The sequence below is a fragment of the Canis lupus genome, chromosome 36 (genome assembly GCF_011100685.1).
Source record: "Canis lupus familiaris isolate Mischka breed German Shepherd chromosome 36, alternate assembly UU_Cfam_GSD_1.0, whole genome shotgun sequence".
NCBI classification, from domain to species: Eukaryota; Metazoa; Chordata; class Mammalia; order Carnivora; family Canidae; genus Canis; species Canis lupus.
Window position 1 is genome coordinate 758,981 of NC_049257.1, and position 18,054 is coordinate 777,034.

The following is an 18,054-nucleotide window of genomic DNA, read 5'->3' on the forward strand; positions in this document are numbered from 1 at the left end:
TTTTTAGTATAACTATCTTGTCAGGTTTCACTCAGTAGTTTTAGTTTTTTACCATCCTTAAAACCTTTCATATGCCCTAGCACCTTGTCACTTCTCTCCATAACAACACACCCTAAAACTCCCACATTTAGTCATTTTTAACTGATGTTATTTTCTGTCTGTCTTCTTATTCATGTATGTATTATATTTATTGTATGTACATATTATATATGTACTTATTTGCCATGAAAAAAAATTACGTGATTTTTTAAAAAGATTTTATTTATTTATTTATGAGAGACACAGAGAGACAGAGACAGAGGCAGAGGGAGAAGCAGGCTCCATGCAGGGAGCCCCGTGTGGGACTCGATCCCAGACCGCAGGACCACGCCCTGAGCTGAAGGCAGACGCTCAGCCGCTGAGCCACCCGGGCATCCTTATTATGTGATTTTAATCAAAATTATACACATCTGTCATTTTATTGTAATTCCCTGAACCTCATGCACTTTTAGTTAGCCAAAGGGCTATATCTCACAATAACTTGACATATGTAATTGTGGGCCAGTAAACTGTTGCCACATTTTAATACCAGAAGTATCCTTGATTGGTGCATGAAAAGATTGCTTCTTAAGCAGTAAGCATTCATAATCAATTAATAAATCTAGACAGTGGTTTTTGGATCCATTTATTTTAAGGCAACATGTAAATGCAAGGTCAGGTGCTTCCAAAATTTCATTAAGTGGCACATGCTTACAAATGAATTTTTAGCAATGGGCTCATGTTCACCTCATGCTATTACTGAATGCTTTTGCAATTCTAAAACCCTGGGGGTCCCCTAGGCAAAATCCTTTTTTCTGGGCATCTGCTCTTCTTGCTTCCTGTCAAGTTTCTGCCTTACTGAAGCGTCATACTATTAAAAAGATGATTTTCTCATTCCCATTTCTTAGGATTATTTTCTTATTCAGAGTTGAACAGCATCTGCAAAATAGAGCTACATATTTTCATAAGGCCACGTGTTACAAGGAAAGGCCTCCTACCATAAATATAATTATCATGTTTCAATATTAACATTAACTTATGATTTGAGTACATTACTACATATAGGTATTTTATGGAAAATGTACTTTTTCTTTGTGTTGTTTCTCTGCAATTATGTTCATACCGTGTTATTCATGGCTATGTTTTCTAGGAAAATGCACACCTCATTTGTTCATTGTGCAGGGGCTTGAAGGACAGTGAGGTCCTTTGTATCTAGAACTGCAATCTGATGATATGCTTGGCTGATTGCCATCAAGCAAGTCATTCAGAGGACTTAAGAATTCTGATGTCACACAGCATGTATTAGTCTCGGGGAAAAAAATCACACTGTACCCCAATTTCTAACTTTTTCACGTGGTGCTTTCTTAATCTGGGTTCATGCCTTCTATTTATTAGATATTTTATGAATTCTCACTGTTTTGCTCCTTCACATATATAGATCTCACTCTGTAAGGCCACATGTGCTTATTGGAATGACCCAACACCAACACCAGTGATAAAGAAGGGAGGAAAGAAAAGGAGCTAGTACCCCAGAACTGATGTTGTGTCATGGTTGGCGCGTTTCTCCTCTCTTCAGGCACCTGCGGTCTTGTGGCATTTTGTGCCTTGGACTGCTTCACTGACCTTGGCTTTGAGTGCTGTTCAAGCTGAACAGGACTGAACTTTCTCTTTTTCTTACAGCAAGTCTCAGGAGTGAGATCTGGTCACTGGTATTTATTCTCTGACCCTTCGCTGTGCTTTCCTTTGAAATGGAACTAATCAAGGAGTTGTCCTGTATATTGATGCTCATGAAGCAGTCAGTGTAAATACACATATTTTGCATTAGTATAGTTTAATGAAACCATTCTAATTTCTTCATGTAGGTTTATGTCCACATCTGTCAGTCATTCGTAGATTATGAAGTCCAAGAAGGCAGTCCAACACAGTTCTTTTTGTGCTGTACCTAGCAAAATGTCCTACACAATTAAGTCCTTACTACATGCATTTAATTAGATTGCACATGTACAGATAGGTCCCCTGGGCCTTCCAAGATAGTAGATGCTACTTTGGAAAATGACGCAGGCTAAAAAGGATTCAGGTCACTCAGATTTCTATCTGGCTTTCCCAGTAGGATAGTTGAAAATGCCTTTCCACACTGTGCTATGTTAATGTCTTCCCTGTGATTTTTTTTCCCTCTCAAATTCCATCATCAGGTAGTCAAAGATTGTGCTACTTCTCATCAAACTCAATGGGTGTTTGAAATGGCAGTGTCTGTATGACGTTCACCCGAGTGGCCTGAGGGTTCTGCAACCTCTGTCATTTGTAAGAATTTGTCTGGAGCTCCTTTCTTTTGCAAGGGACCGAAGTCACAGAGTTTAAGACTGAGAGGAGTCTTGAAGGGTGATCCTGTCATCCCACCTGCTTTTAGCCAAGTGTGTACGTAGTCTAAACCTCAAACCAAAATGTTTTTCTAAAGCAAGCTCCCCCGTGTCACATAGTCCATTCATACTCCACCTTGCCAATAGAGGGATCTCTCTGTAATTTTGAACATATCATTCCTGGGTGTCAAAACCCTTGAAATCTCCACGGAGTAAATTTCAAATTCTTTAGTGTATCATTCAAGATCACTTGTAAAAATTTATCCCAAATGGCCTCTGTAGCTTCATAGTTCATCTTTTAATCCTTCCAAACCTATTTTCAAGACTCTCTGGATTACTTCTCTCTTACTTGGACATGGTAGGGATGTCCATGGCACTTTCTGTTATCACACTGCTTTTCAGCCTTGAATTTCTTATCTCCTCCAGCACACCTCAGTTCAAATGATACATTTTAAAGGAATTTTCCCAGGCAGCTCTGGTAGCCCAGCGGATTAGTGCTGCCTTCAGCCCGGGGTGTGATCCTGCAGACCTGGGATCGAGTCCCGTGTCAGGCTCCCTGCACGGAGCCTACCTCTGTCTCTGCCTGTGTCTCTCTGTGTCTGTCTTGAATAAATAAATAAAATCTTAAAAAAGAAAAAGGAATTTTCCCAAGTCTTCAAGCTAGAGTCATTCTATTCTTTTTTTCTGTTCCCATAGCACTGTGTTCCTATTGCTGTTGCTAACTTAAACCATATTATCATAGTTAATTGTGTCCTCATCCATCTCCCAATTTAGATTATATGCTTTCTCACAATGGAGGCATCATATTTCTCATCGTTCCCTTGAGGACTACCAAAGTCCATAACATAGCTAGTCATTCAATAAATGACTTGAGAAATTGTTAAATATTGATTCAGTGGAGAAAGGGTTATGAATTTAATGATGCTTTATTGAATGAATCTTTGTGACATTCCTCGTATCTTTTTCTGGAATATGATAGGGATATAAAAATATTAGTGTAATGTATTCCAAAGTAATCACCCGAAATTTATCAAAATCATGGATTCAAGAGGGTGCTTAAAAACCATTTAATTTCAGCAACTAGCCAGTACTTAAAATCTTTTTCCATATGTCTGGAGTGTGAATATTTAACTTTTTCTTGAACTCTCCTTAGGCCTTTTCTTAGGGCAGCCCATGCTGTTTTGGCATTCCTCACAGTAGGAGAGCTTTTCCTTGAGCTGAGATTAAACATGATTGCTTATAACTTTTCCTATTGGTCTTACTGGTCTCAGTTCTGTTTGGGGGGAGTACAGAAAACAAATTTAAACTGCTTTCCCCATTGTCAATTCTTCACAAAAGAACAGTACTCAGGGTCCCAAATACATTATACACTGTGCATGTGTGTGTGTGTGTGTGTGTGTGTGTGTGTGTGTGTAGTCAGAAAACCACTGGAAAAAAAACTTTTTTTGGAAAAATTTTTAACTGGAAATAAGATAACTTGCATAGATCGAGGTAGAGACAGAGAAAAATAGACTACCATACAAACAATTCACGTGCTGGTCTGTATATGTTTATATATAATTTCAGGTACATACATAAAAGACGTTAGATTAATTCATTATTCTTCTAGATTTTAGACTCCAGGATGATCACATTTTTTTTCTGGTCATCTTATTGCTATGCAAAAAATTACCTCAAAATGTATTGGCTTAAGAGAGCAATTTATTTATAAACTCTCATGGCTCTATGGGTTGACTGGGCTCAGCTGGGAGATTCCCACTTAGGATGTTTCATGTAGTTGCGATCAGGCGGTAGCTGGTGGTGGAGTCCTCGAAAAGCCGGATGAACTGGGTGTCCAATTCATTCCTTTAGTCACCGTGTCAGGCCTGAATGCCCCTACCCGGGGCAGCCAGCCAGGACTGTTACTGGAGCCGCTGGGGGCTGGAGGCAGAGGAGAGGCGCTGGCCCGCTGCAGGGCGGCCGGCCCCACAGTAGGACTTGCACCCTGGGCAGAGCCTCGGTCCTGGGGTGTGCTGGGATTCCAGGGAGAAAGGGGGAAGCTTCATCTTGGGATGGGTGGAATGTCCGGGTCGCCTAGCAGGAGAGCATACTGGATGGGGGATGTTGTGACCATCTTTAGAAAACACAAACTGGGGCGGGGTTGGGGGGTGCTCAGCAGTTGGGTGCTCAGCGGTTCAGGACCGGGATCCAGTCCCTATCCCCATCCGGCTCCCTGCAAGGAGCCTGCTGCTCCCTCTGCCTGGGTCTCTGCCTCTGTCTCTGTCTCTCATGAATAAATACATAAAACCTTAAAAAAAAAAAAAAGAAAAGAAAAGAAAAGACAAACTGCCACACTATGTATTTGGGTGAGATAGTGGAGTAAAGGATATATTTTTGATGAAATTTAACTTGTTCTCAAAATGTTAATACCAATGTTATGTGTTTAAACAATAAAACATGAAGAAAGCACAACTATTGACCATAAAACATACAATATAAAACTAACAGTCTCTACCTAAAGTTCATCATATATTCACACCCTGTTTCTAATTGGATCTTATGATTTGAAAGGCCTCAGTTCTGAATTTAGTTTAAAGATGGTTAAAGGGGTCTTTGCTTTTTATTTATTTCATTTATTTATGTATGTATTTTTTTTAAATTTATTTTATTTATTCATGAGAGACAGAGACAGAGGCAAAGACACAGGCAGAGGGAGAAGCAGGCTCCACGCAGGGAGCCCAATGCTGGACTCCATCCTGGGTCCCCAGGCTCACACTCTGAGCCAGAAGGCAGATGCCCATCCACTGAGCCACCTAGGCATCCCGAATCTTTGCTTTTTTAAAAACTAACTAGTATCTAAACAATTTTTAATTTCTGGGAATTCATTTTCAATGCCTACTATAATCTCTTCTACTTTTAAAGATTTTTTAAAATTTATTTGAGAGAGAGCATGAGAGAGCCTGAGCCAGGGAGGGAAAGTCAGAGGAAGAGGGAGAAGCAGTCTCCCCACTGAGCAGAGAGCATGTTATAGGGCTCTGTCCCAGGACTTGGGCTTGTGACCAGAGCTGAAGGCAGACACGTAACCAACTGGGCCACCTAGACCCTCCCCCTCCTGATACTTTTAATGCTATTTCATTATTTGGATTTTAATTGTAAAAATCTTTTATAATTAAATATAAACTACTAAATATTTCCTTTTAGGAAATATAAATTTCTCTATTTGAGTAATTCTTATTGTATCCTAATTTCCTAAATGTTAATTCTTACCATTTTTCTTCTCTGAACTCCTTCAAATTCTTCATTTTAATTATGACTTGGTATATGAACCATAATATTTGATAATATATGCTGGTCAAATAATCATTAAAGCCATCACAGAGAAACATTTTCTTTATTCTTACCTGCAAATTCTTAAATAATATGTATCACTTAGAAATTGTGTTCAGTGTATACCCAGAATAGCATAAAGAAATTAGTGATATCTTGATATTGGTAGCCCAAGCATAATAAGAGAGCTCTATCATATCCCCAGGTTCTGGCTCCTTGTAGCCATCCTGAGAGTGATGCACTCAAAACAAGGGTCAGACTTCTAATCATTATATTGCATTTCAGACAGGCAAAGGCCAAAGAGCATAAAAGTGCACATAGCTGGAGGACCTGGGTGGCTCAGTCGGTTAAGTGTTCAACTCTTGATTTTGATTCAGGTCATGATCTCAGGGTTGTGAGATTGAACCCCATGTCGGGCTCTACAAACAGCATGGAGTCTGCTTGAGATCTCTCTCCCTCTCCCTCTGTCCCTTCCCTGCTCTCTAAATAAATAAATAAATAAATAAATAAATAAATCTTATATAGATAAAATGGTGCACATAGCAACAATGAAGGGGAGAATAAATATTGGGGAGGTAACTGGCAGATCTAACCACATCACATTAAAAAATCACATTTTATTCATTTTTTTGACAATTTCATCTTATAATGCCCCAACTTTGTCTATGCTAGTCTCCAGCTTTTTTTTTTTTTTTTTAAGATTTTACTTACTTATTCATGAGAGACACACACACACAGAGAGAAGCAGAGACACAGGCAGAGGGAGAAGTAGGCTCCCTGCAGGGAGCCGATGTGGGACTCGATCCCTGGTCTCCAGGATCATGCCCTGGGCGGAAGGCAGTGCTAATCCGCTGAGCCACTCGGGCTGCCCATCTCCAACTCTTTTAATGCTAGTTTTGTCTGATATATAGCTGTGCATTTGGTTCCCATATATGTGTTTTGTTGCTTTTGTTTCCACTAATATTTTTTTTCTTTTTAGATTATAACATATTTGCAGAAGAAGATTTACAAAATTAAGAAAAGAATAAAAAAGAAAATTAGTACTACTTTTTCACATCATTCAGAGATAACATTTTGCTATATAGTCCTTCAGTCTTTCTGAATTGTACATAATATATGCAAATATAAATATATATTTATAATTATGCAGTTGCTACTTTATTCATATTATTTTAGAAAGTGTATTATTTTAAGTATACTTAAAATAAAATATATAAATAAGTGCTATTTGAGACATGAATTTTGTGACTGCATAGCATTCTATTATCTGCACAAATCACAACTTAGGTATTTGATCTCTAATTGTTATATACTCTGTTTACTTTTAAGGGTTTACATGGTGAAATTCTCCAAAAACCCATTTTGCCTGTATCTCTAATTAGTTTAGAATAGCTTAATGCAAGTGAAATAGGTCAAAAGAGATATAAATAAAGGAAAAGGTAAAATTTCTGCAGAGACTAGAAAATCCTGAAGTGAAGGGTATAATACATGCTATGCTTCAATGCATGTTTGCCAAGAGTGGGGTGGGGTGAGTTAAGCAAAAGTATTACAGCTTTCATCTCCAGAGGTAAAGAAGTCAACATTTTCTCATTTCCAGGTAGACGGGAGCAGGTGATGAAGGGGAAGGTATTTAAAGTGCTTTGCATGGAGAGGCTGGTAAACATTTGGAAAAGACACTTTGCCAGTTCCTTCAACATTCAGCAACAACAAAATGAAGTAAAATGAAGGGATCAACGAATTGACTGAGGGCCCGCTTGAGTTAGGAAACAGGTCTTGACTTCTCCCAAGCTGGGCAAATAGAGAAGAGGGATAGATAAATAGTTTTCAGTTAGAGAATGCCACAGTGTAGATACTTCTGTAATGTAGAACACACTGCGAGCATTCAAGGGCAAAGCTGTCCAGGGACTTGGTCAAGGCAGTACCTACACATTTAGCCATAGTGTATAGACTCGATATGGAATTATGCCCTCCTATAAGTTGCCTAATGGTCTTCAGAAGCATTACATTTAAAAAATGTACAGAATCCAGGAGCTTCTGATTTGTCATGCTTTTCATGATTGAAATTATCGTAGGATTTTAATCAAGTCATATTTACTGTAGAAATTGTGCAACAGACTTAGTTTAGGATTCTTGAAGGCCACATGAAAATGTCAGGAGCAGGGAATGAGCAAGAGAGAGAGAGAAAGAGAGAGGGAAGGAGGGGGAGGGAGAGGGCGAGAACGTACTAGTGATGACTTTAGAAGTTACAGATTAATCTGCTTCCTTTGATACCTAGGAAAATAGAGGAATCAATAAAAAAGACAGTTGATTTTCATACACCTCAAAGGAGCAGAACAAATAGGAGTAACAACCAACATGATTTTGGAGAAGTAAATCCCTTGACTTCATCTAATTTTAATCTCTGATACAATGACAAGATCTAAATATGAGTTAGAAGCAAGAGTTTGTATATCTTCACTTCAGTAAAGTTTTTTTTTTTTTTTTTTTTTATTTATGATAGTCACACACACAGAGAGAGAGAGAGAGGCAGAGACATAGGCAGAGGGAGAAGCAGGCTCCATGCACCGGGAGCCCGATGTGGGATTCGATCCCGGGTCTCCAGGATCGCGCCCTGGGCCAAAGGCAGGCGCTAAACCGCTGCGCCACCCAGGGACCCCAGTAAAGTTTTGTTTTTGTCTTACATGACATGTGAGGGGAGGCATAACTTGTGATTGTCACTGGATCAGTGACCTGCCAGGGCAGATTAACGAAGACTTCAGAAGGTTGAGTGGGTTCTTACATTGAATGAAATTTGTATTAATCTCCAGAATTAGTGAATATAAAATATGGAAACTGCAGACTAGAAAGATGCTAAATATGTAATGGATTTGCAAGAATTCAAAGTGAATATAGGAGGAAAGAGAGATGGCTGAAGAAAGTTGAAGATTGTTGAGAACCATCAATTAAAGTGACACTTAAAAAAAGGATAATATCTAGTGTAATAAGATGTAAATGGTAATAGTGTAAATAAAATAGAAATATGTAGGCATTGTAACACATTGTTGCCATAATTAGAAATGAGACATAGGATGGCTGCTTGGATTATTCTGGGGAATCTGGTGTTTCCTGCCTTCACCTGTACCACTTGTCATGTAATAATCCTGTTGTATGTCCCAGTTACAAGACTGTAACACACATTCACCTATTTGTAGTTATTTTCCTTCCTTAGGTCCTAGAAAGTGCTTGGCTGTTGCTTTGCAAGAGAATAAGGAATTGTGTTAATTCCTCCAAAAATAAACAATTATTTTACTAAAACTGCTCAGTTTCCATTCCTTTCCATATAAACAGTTTTTTATTTCAAGTCAAATTTGGGGGTAATTCTTTGAAAACTTCTTAAAAGGTAGTTCAGCTTAACATGTGTAATACCAAGAAGGCACAGAAGCCAGCTCAAGATACGACAGTATGAAGAACTAGGGTCAGATACTATGCCATGACCCACTGGCTGTAAAATATAACCTTGTTGTGGGGTTCAAATATGATACTTGTGCATATCAATATTAATTGAATATGTTAAATATTATTAATATAATTAAACTAATATGAATAGGAATATGTCATTTAACTTACTATTTAACATATAAATCTAGTAAAAATATTATCAAGTCTGAACAGTCTTATACTATTTGATTTAACAATTCCCCTTCTGGGTGTTTTATCTTAAGGAAACAATCATGCTATGACATAAGACATAGGATGGATACCACAGTGTTTTTATTTTTAATTTTTTTTGGTTATAGATGCTTGATAATTTACGTATGGAAAAATACAATATAAATAACGGCACGTATGGGGTTTCCATGAGTGAAATGGTTTTGTATTGTAATGATAAAAAACATGGTATTGCTACAGAAAGAAATTCACAATTAAGTAAAAAGAAATTACTTATAGTCTAAATGCTATAATTCTTTAAAGAATAGTCTGGAAATAAAGAGTAGTTTACATGAAATATATTATTTTAGGAATTAAGGATGATTTTATTTTAAATTTTTTTCTAAACTCATAAAAAAGAACCTGGGGATTTTTTTTTTTATTTAGAAAAACAACTTTATAAGGAAAAACCGCTTATACTGATAACCTTTAAAGACTGATAGTCTTCTTTATTTTTTTTCTCTTTAATTTCTGATGACTTTTTTTGTGAATAAAATTTCATTATTAACTTTACAGTTGCTTGATATAATATTATCTGTACTGTTTATTTAAAAATCTGAGGCTAGGGCAGCCCGGTTGGTTTAGTGGTTCAGCACCGCCTTCGGCCCAGGGCATGACCCTGGAGACCCAGGATCAAGTCCCATGTCAGGCTCCCTGCAGGGAGCCTGCTTCTCCCTCTGCCTGTGTCTCTGCCTCTCTCTCTCTCTCTCTCTGTGTCTTTCATGAATGAATGAATAAAATCTTAAAAAAAAAAAAAAAACCTGAGGCTAGAGTGCACATTTATTTTCATTCTCCTATATTTTGTATATTTAATATGCATAGGTAAACACATAAATTATAAACAATGTTTTATTTTAAATGTAGGCATATTTAATGTATAAATTACATATAAATATAAAATATGTAAAATACTGGAGAATGTGCATAGAGATAGATACATGGATTTTTGTTATTTTAGTTGTCTAAGATCATTGGCCAATGATGATTTTTTACCTTCTTAATTTTTTTCTTGATTTAAAAACGCATCACTTGCTTTGTCTATTTTTTTGTGATCCCAAAATATCTTAATGATTGTAAAATGTTTATTTACTTCTACCTTTTTCTCTAATTTCAAATATTTTTTAAAGATTTTATTTAATTTATTTATTTGCAAGAGAGAGCTAGAGAGAGAGCATGGGGACTTGGGGATGGGAGGAGGAGAGAGAGTGACAGAGGGAGAGGGAGAGGCAGCTCCCCACTGAGCAGGGAGCCTGGAGAGGGCTGGAGCCCAAGGAGGTCTTGATCCCAGGAATGAGGGATCATGACCTGAGCCAAAGGCAGACGCCTAACTGACTAAGCCATCCAGGCTGCCCTCTAATTTTAAATTTTGATACAGTTTCAAATGTATAGAAAACTTGCAATTATTGTGCTCAAGAACACGGAATATTCTCTGTTCAGATTCATTAGTTGTTTACATCATGATTATATGTATGTGCATATATGTATTTTTCCTGAATCATTTGAGAATAAGTTGTAGACATTATGCTTTTTTATTTGAAGTATTTTGGTATGTCTTTCCTAAGAATAAAGGCATTGTCCTATGTAAACACAGAATTATGAAAATTAAGATAATGTATTATCAACTAAATACTGTTACGTAACTGTATCTAGGATCACATGTGCATTGGCTTGTCATACCTTTTTTTTTTTTTTTTTTTCCTTTTCATGCCTTTTAAACTTCCTTTAATCTGGAACATTTTCTCAGTCTTTAGTGGCTGAATTTGAAGATAATTTCGGACTTTCCTCAGTTTGGGTTTGCCTGATATTTCCAAATGATTGATTCAGGTGATGCATTTTTGGCAGATGTATATACCACAGAAGTGATGTTGGGTCCTTCTCAGGTGCACGAGGCACTTCATGTGCATTTATCTATTAGTGATGACGTTGTCTTTGATTGTTTAGAGAAGGTAGTCTCTGCCAAGTTTCTGCACTGAAAGTTATTATTTTCCCCATTGTAATTAATAAGTGATTTGTGAGAAGGTGCTTTAAGACTATGGAAATATCTTGCTCTTCACACTTTCACGCCTAAGTAAGTGCTGATCCACAAGGGGTTTTTTATTTTATTTTTTAAAGATTTTATTTATTCATGAGACACAGAGAGAGAGGCAGAGACACAGGCAGAGGGAGAAGCAGGCTCCCTGCGAGGAGCCACATGCAGGATTTGATCCCAGGACCCCAAGATCACTACCTGAGCCGAAGGCAGACACTCAATCACCGAGCCACCCAGGTGTCCCATAAGTGTTTTGTTGACTGACTCAATAAACTATTTGTTTAGTGATGATTTTCTGACACCACCAAGACATCTACATTTGTTAGGTGGCATTCCATGCAAAGGAAGATGTTTTTCTTCTTCCTTATATATTTTATTCATTTCTCTTATATTTATATTCTCTATAATGAATCTTAATTCTTTATGATAATCATTTATTTTGATTTTCCAATTGTCCTAGATATGACTGGTAAGAACTTCTTGAAGATGAGGCCTCTGTCCTTTTGACATATCCCATCATTTTTAAATGCTTTACTCCTCCCCCTGCAAACACAAACAAACAAACAAAAAGGTCATCACCTTGAATTTTATATACTTTGATCACCTCCCTGTGTACATGTTCTAAAATGCCTGGATAGTTTTTCACATTTTCATAGTTTCAGTAACTTTCTGAAAGTCAGTTTTGTATCACTCTTAGGACGTTTGCTTTCCTCTTTTCCTCACAGTTTTTCTGGACTCCTTAGATTCCCTATAAAACCTATTGTGAGCTTATAAGATAACTCTTTTGGAAATTGGTGTTTAATTCTCTGTTTACAGATAATTTGACATTTTTATTATTCTCTAACTTCCAGTTATACTGAAGACCTAGGGTTTTTGTATTTTTGTTTGTTTGTTTTGGTTGTATATTTTTTGAAGAATGTGGGAAAAGTTTCAGATTTAAGTGGCTGGTATTGGGGATCCCCAGGTGCCTCAGCGGTTTAGCGCCTGCCTTTAGCCCAGGGCCTGGTCCTGGAGTCCCGGGATCGAGTCCTGCGTCGGGCTCCCTGCGTGAAGCCTGCTTCTCCCTCCTCCTGTGTCTCTGCCTCTCTCTCTCTCTCTCTGAGTGTGTGTGTCTCTCATGAATGAATGAATAAATGAATGAATGAATAAATAAATAAATAAATAAATAAATAAATAAATAATAAATATTTAAAAAAAAATAAATGGCTGGTATTACCACAACTACCCAGAATTCCAGGTCTGTGTTTTTAAAGCATTACACAGAACATACTAACATTTCAAGTTATTTGCAATATATGCCATGATGCAACAGGATTTATGGATTGCAGATGTTTACCTTCAGTGGTCTGTGTTCTCTTAATCTAGTTTAATTTAGTTAAATTGAAGGTTTCTTTCTCTGTTATTATAATTATTTTATCAAATAGTAAACCTGTCAGTCTAGGAAGTATGTCTCTGGAAGATGTGTTCACAGTAAATGTAAAATCATTATTTTAGATCATAAAGTCCCTTGATTTGTACCAATTGATTTGGTTTATACATTTCTCCCTTAGCTTAAAAATTTTTCAAATATGAGGGCACCTGGGTGGCTTAGTCAGCTAAGCGTCTGCCTTTGGCTCAGGTCATGATCCCAGGGTCCTGGGATGGAGCCCTGCATTCGGCTTCTTACTCAGCAGGCAGTCTGCTCCTCCCTCTGCCTCTCCTTCTGCGTTCCCCCCACTCATGCTCTCTTTCACTTTTTCTTTCAAATAAAGAAAACTTATAAAAAATTAAAATTATCAAATGTATATTTAAACAAATGGAAATTCAAGCCCATGGAATTTTAAAACATATATACAGAGATTAAAACAAGGTAACTAATCAATAATACCTGATTATAAGAATCCAGTGAAATATAGTTAGAAGCCATTGCTTCATTTAATGAAATAAGCTTTTTGACCGTAATTAAGAAGATTTTCTCCTCTCCAGTTTCACAGCAAAGAGGTCTGATTGTAGTTGGATTGGGAACAAAACACTCCAGTGCTTGCAAATGGTAGAAGGTAGCTTGCAAAAGTAGGAAATAGCTGAGTGCAGAAAGCATGCCACATTCAGGAGGGGCAAGCATTTCTCTGTTCTCTGGAGGCTGTGAACCCAGCCTCACAAAAGAAGCTAGAAATGAGAATTATTCTGAGAAATCTCCTACTTTACAATTTTTAAAAAATAGTTTCAAAACCATGGTGTGGGATAAACAAAACATGTCAGTAAGGCCAGATTTGGTTATTATATCCCAGCTTTCACCCTCTTCTCTGGATGCATTGTAAGGATTATCAGGGGCTGTAGTGAGAAGAATCTGTGTCGGAAAAGCTGGTTCATAGGCTAGGATCACCTCTTACTAGCTGCGTCAATCTGGGCAAATCATGTGATTAGTATTAACTTCAGTTCGCTTGCCTATGAGGGTGAATATGCTAAAATATGAAGAAATATATAGGTTTGCTAATTGTTATAACTTCATAATTCTTTTGAAATTATTTGTGGACATAAATTAGTATCTACTATTAAGCTCTAAGGTTTAAACCTAGAAAAATGAAATTTATAGAAATACACCATTTCTTAGAAATTTCTTAATCCCCTTTTGACATGGAACTATAAATTGTTACCTCTATCTAGTTTCCTCTCGTTTGAGACCTTTTGTGTTGAGTGAGCATTAGTAAAATCATTCATTCTTGTGCCAGGCGGAGGCCAGTGTCATCTCGTTGTCTTCCATTCACTAGAGGAAGATAAATGAGGTTTTCAACTCCGAATGCCTGTTCTGCTTGTTGAACTTTTGATTTAATTACATTTGGCTTTGGTGAACACAAAGGTACACCTCCGGCATTAGGAAGCTGATGTCCCTGTTTAGCGCCATGAACCAAATCTTTCTGGGCAGATTTGCTCCTCACTGAGGTCCCATGTTCCCCTAAAGATGCTTGCTACTTAAGAGGGTTTCTCTTTATACTGTCTATAGTGGTTTTGATCTACCTTGTACTTTAAAGGGTCACTTTGATTATCACTAGGTATGTTTGTTTTGTTTTCTTTTGAACAGTTCTTGTATGGCACACCATACCCAGTAGGATAAAATCCATTTAAGTTGAAATATTTTGAGCTTTGAAATTAATGTGCTCTTCCCAACACCTCTCCTTTAAACCAAACAAATCAATTAATAAAATCTGATTAACTTTCTCCTTATTAGTAACTTTCTGACAAAAAAATGGATGTTTGTGTATTTTTGTAAGGTGTGCAAGTGGCATGCCTGCATTTTTCTCAGTGCATGGTTTTCAATTATTATTGAAATGCAATTACAAAGTGAATTGGTGCAAATCTCTGGATAAATCAAGCAAAATTCTCTTCTAACTCAGTGATCTTCATATATCAAACAAAAGTACATTTTAAAAGCTTGAAATATTTTAATAACCACCTCAAATCTCCAACCTAAATTTACTTATAAATATCTCATACTTTCGAATTGCTTTTATGTTATTCTGGCGTGTTCTGGGGAAACTGTTTCTTGCATATATTTCTGAAGCCACTGTGCAGACTTCTTACCTCTTAAGAGCATCCTCTTTGACTAATATATAGAATATTTGTATATAGTTGGGAATATTTCTGTTCATCAGCCCATTATACTTTGCTAGATGTATAATAGACATTTTGCAAAACCTTATTTCAGTATGTTAAAGTATATGTTCTTTAAGTGTGTGTTGGTCTGGATTAGTTTTTCTGTGACCTTGGCAAATTGCTTACTCTTTTGGATTTTTTTTTTCTTTTCACAGATGCATATTGTAGGAGTATTTTGAGGATGAATGTTTGCAAATCATTTTGAAATTGCCAAACGCCACATACAGTAAGTAATATGTATTTTTATTTTTCCACTCAGTTGCAGTCATGCTGAATGAATTTGGCAGTCATAAAAGAACACATTTCTATTTATGGTTCTTGATATTTGTGAATATTGAGGCAAAATGTATATAAAAGATAAAATTTGATGAGCTATTCTGGATTAAGTTGTATAAATTCAAGATTTCTGATGACAGATTTTACTATTGCTCCACTTACATAACTTTCACATAATATTTCTCACTTATATTTGGGTGAGTTTTTTTCTGAATCATAAATTGAGAAGAGTGCAGGAAATATTAGTGTATTAGCCCGTGCTGTTATGGAGATTTAAAAGAAATATTGAATTAAGAATTAAGATTTGCTGACTACTAAGACTTACTGTGAATCAGGCAATTTATATGTGTTGCCTATAATTCTTCCCTAAATATTTTAAGATCATTAGTTTTATCCTTGTTTTATAAATAAAAGAAACTGAGGGTCAAGAAGTTTTCACACCTTGCTCAATATCTACTCAAAGTGATGAGTCTGGGCTTTGAGCACAAGACTTTTCAGAAAATACTGCCTCTACCTATTAATGTACGTAAAGTTAAATAAGTCTTCTAAGAGGCTGAATATTTAGGAGTTGAAACATGTTCTGATACTTTCTTTATATTTCTGTTTTGCTTAAGCATTATCCTGAAATATTGTACTTTTTTCTGTATTATCTATCATTTGATTGCTTTTATTTCAAATGGTGTTTTCCAGTTCCTCAACTTGGACTTCTTTGAACTAGGATAGAAGAAATGCAAATGCAGATTCTGAGAAACATTGTATTTTTAGGTGATCTTAGTATTTGATTAAAACAGTTTAGAATTAGTGTTCTTTTATCTATGTATCAATATTTAATTCATCAAGAAGAGTTCTTTTTTAAAAAAGATTTTATTTATTTATTCATGAAAGACACTCAGAGAGAGAGAAGCAGAGACACAGGCAGAGGGAGAAGCAGGCTCCCTGCAGGGAGCCCGATGAGGGATTCGATCCTGGGACTCCAGGGTCACGCCCTGGACTGAAGGCAGGTGCCAAACCGCTGAGCCACCCAGGTGTCCCTAGAATTAGAGTTCTGAAGTTCTCTAAGGTTTTATTTCCTTCATTAAAAAAAAAATCAAATAAAATTAAATCACGTTATTATTATCATTATTTTTTAAAAGATTTTATTTATTTATTCATGAGAGACACAGAGAGAGGCAGAGACACAGGCAGAGGGAGAAGCAGGCTCCACGCAGGGAGCCCGATGTGGGACTCGATCCCGGGTCTCCAGGATCAGGCCCTGGGCCCTCAACCGCTGGGCCACCCGGGCTGCCCTCATGTTATATTTTAAGAGTTTGGAGGGACCGCAGAATCAGTCCTAGCTTTCACATGCTCAGATTCCTTGTTTGATGAAATGAGGTGATTGGGAGGACAATTTTAAAGTAGGATTTCTAAAAAATGTACAAGTGATAATGGCAGCATTGATGTTTTTATGTTGTCTCCTAATAAAACTACTTAAAAAAAAAAAAATGGCCTAGTATGTGTCTAGGGATTCATGCTGCGTATCCAGACCACCTGGTTTTAAATACCAGATTTATCACTTATTAGCTGTGTGGTTGAACAAATTAATGTCTCTTTAAAATGGATGTAAGATTGGGAACTACTTCATTTGTATGAGTTAACACATGTAAGGTGCAGCCGAATTCCAGCTACTTAGTAAGTTGATATTCCAATTCAAGTATGTCTGTTAATAAGCATGACTTCATAATCATGTCATGCAAAGTATACGAAAACAGTTCTCAGTGAATAACGTTTATTGACATGTTCCAAAAGAAACTAAGGTCCAGCCTTTATAAATGTAGAGACATCTCTGCTATTTTGAACTCTTAGTGAAAAAACAAACTACTTAGGTAATCAACATTTATATACAGCAAGTGACATCAGCACACGTATATGTCCTCGTGTGTGTCGACTGCATACCTAGACTGCAAGTGTGTTTGTGTGCTTTTTGGGGAAGAGGGGGTAGCTGTGAAGTGCTTACAGAGTCTAAAATGCATACTTGGAAAGAGGACAAACTTACAGATAGAAAATAAAGTAGTAGTTGAAATGATGGTCAATTCGCTTGAGGGAATAATCTCATCCAATGCTTTATGAAACAGTTCATGGAACTTGAAGTGATGTGGACACGGAAACAGTATTTTCTAAGTATTTACTCTATCCCATGCATTTTACATTCAGTATCTCAGTTTTTCTAAGCAATAAGATGAGGTAGGTGTGTTATCCTAATCTTTTTGTAAGAGGAGAGTGTGCAATAGGATGTTTTAAATCTGTCATTCATGGGACCAAAGCTTGAGACTGATCTAATTCTCAAACATTTATTCTTTATACTCTTTTTTTAATTTTTTTTTTTTTTAGATTTTATTCATTTATTAGAGAGAGAGAGAGAGAGAGAGGAAGAGAGATACAGGCAGAGGGAGAAACAGGCCCCATGCAGGGAGCCCGATGTGGGACTTGATCCCGGGTCTCCAGGATCACACCCTGGGCTGAAGGTGGTGCTAAACCACTGAGCCACCCGGGCTGCCCAGTTCTTTATACTCTTAACATGAGTGTGAAGGACTGAAATTCTATGGCTGATCTTTCTTTTATTTGCATGAACACAGTGCTCCCAAACTTCAGATCATACATATGAGTTCTTTAGTAAATAAGTAGCTGATTATTGAATTTCAACTATAATAAATGACAATTGCCTCACATTTGTAACCCAGTCCAATCTTATTCTGCTCCTGCACAACAGGCCAG

The 18,054-nt window shown here is 36.9% G+C and overlaps 1 protein-coding gene across 3 annotated transcripts in view; it reads left to right on the forward strand.

Moving 5' to 3' along the window:
• The window catches only part of GALNT13 (polypeptide N-acetylgalactosaminyltransferase 13), a 576,595-nt gene that overhangs the window by 54,034 nt on the left and 504,507 nt on the right, over nt 1-18,054 (forward strand). For all 3 annotated transcript variants that reach the window (XM_038584527.1, XM_038584526.1, XM_038584528.1), the window contains one exon: nt 15,183-15,253. The gene's annotated coding sequence lies outside the window, so the exon portion shown is untranslated. The remainder of the gene's footprint in view (nt 1-15,182; nt 15,254-18,054) is intronic.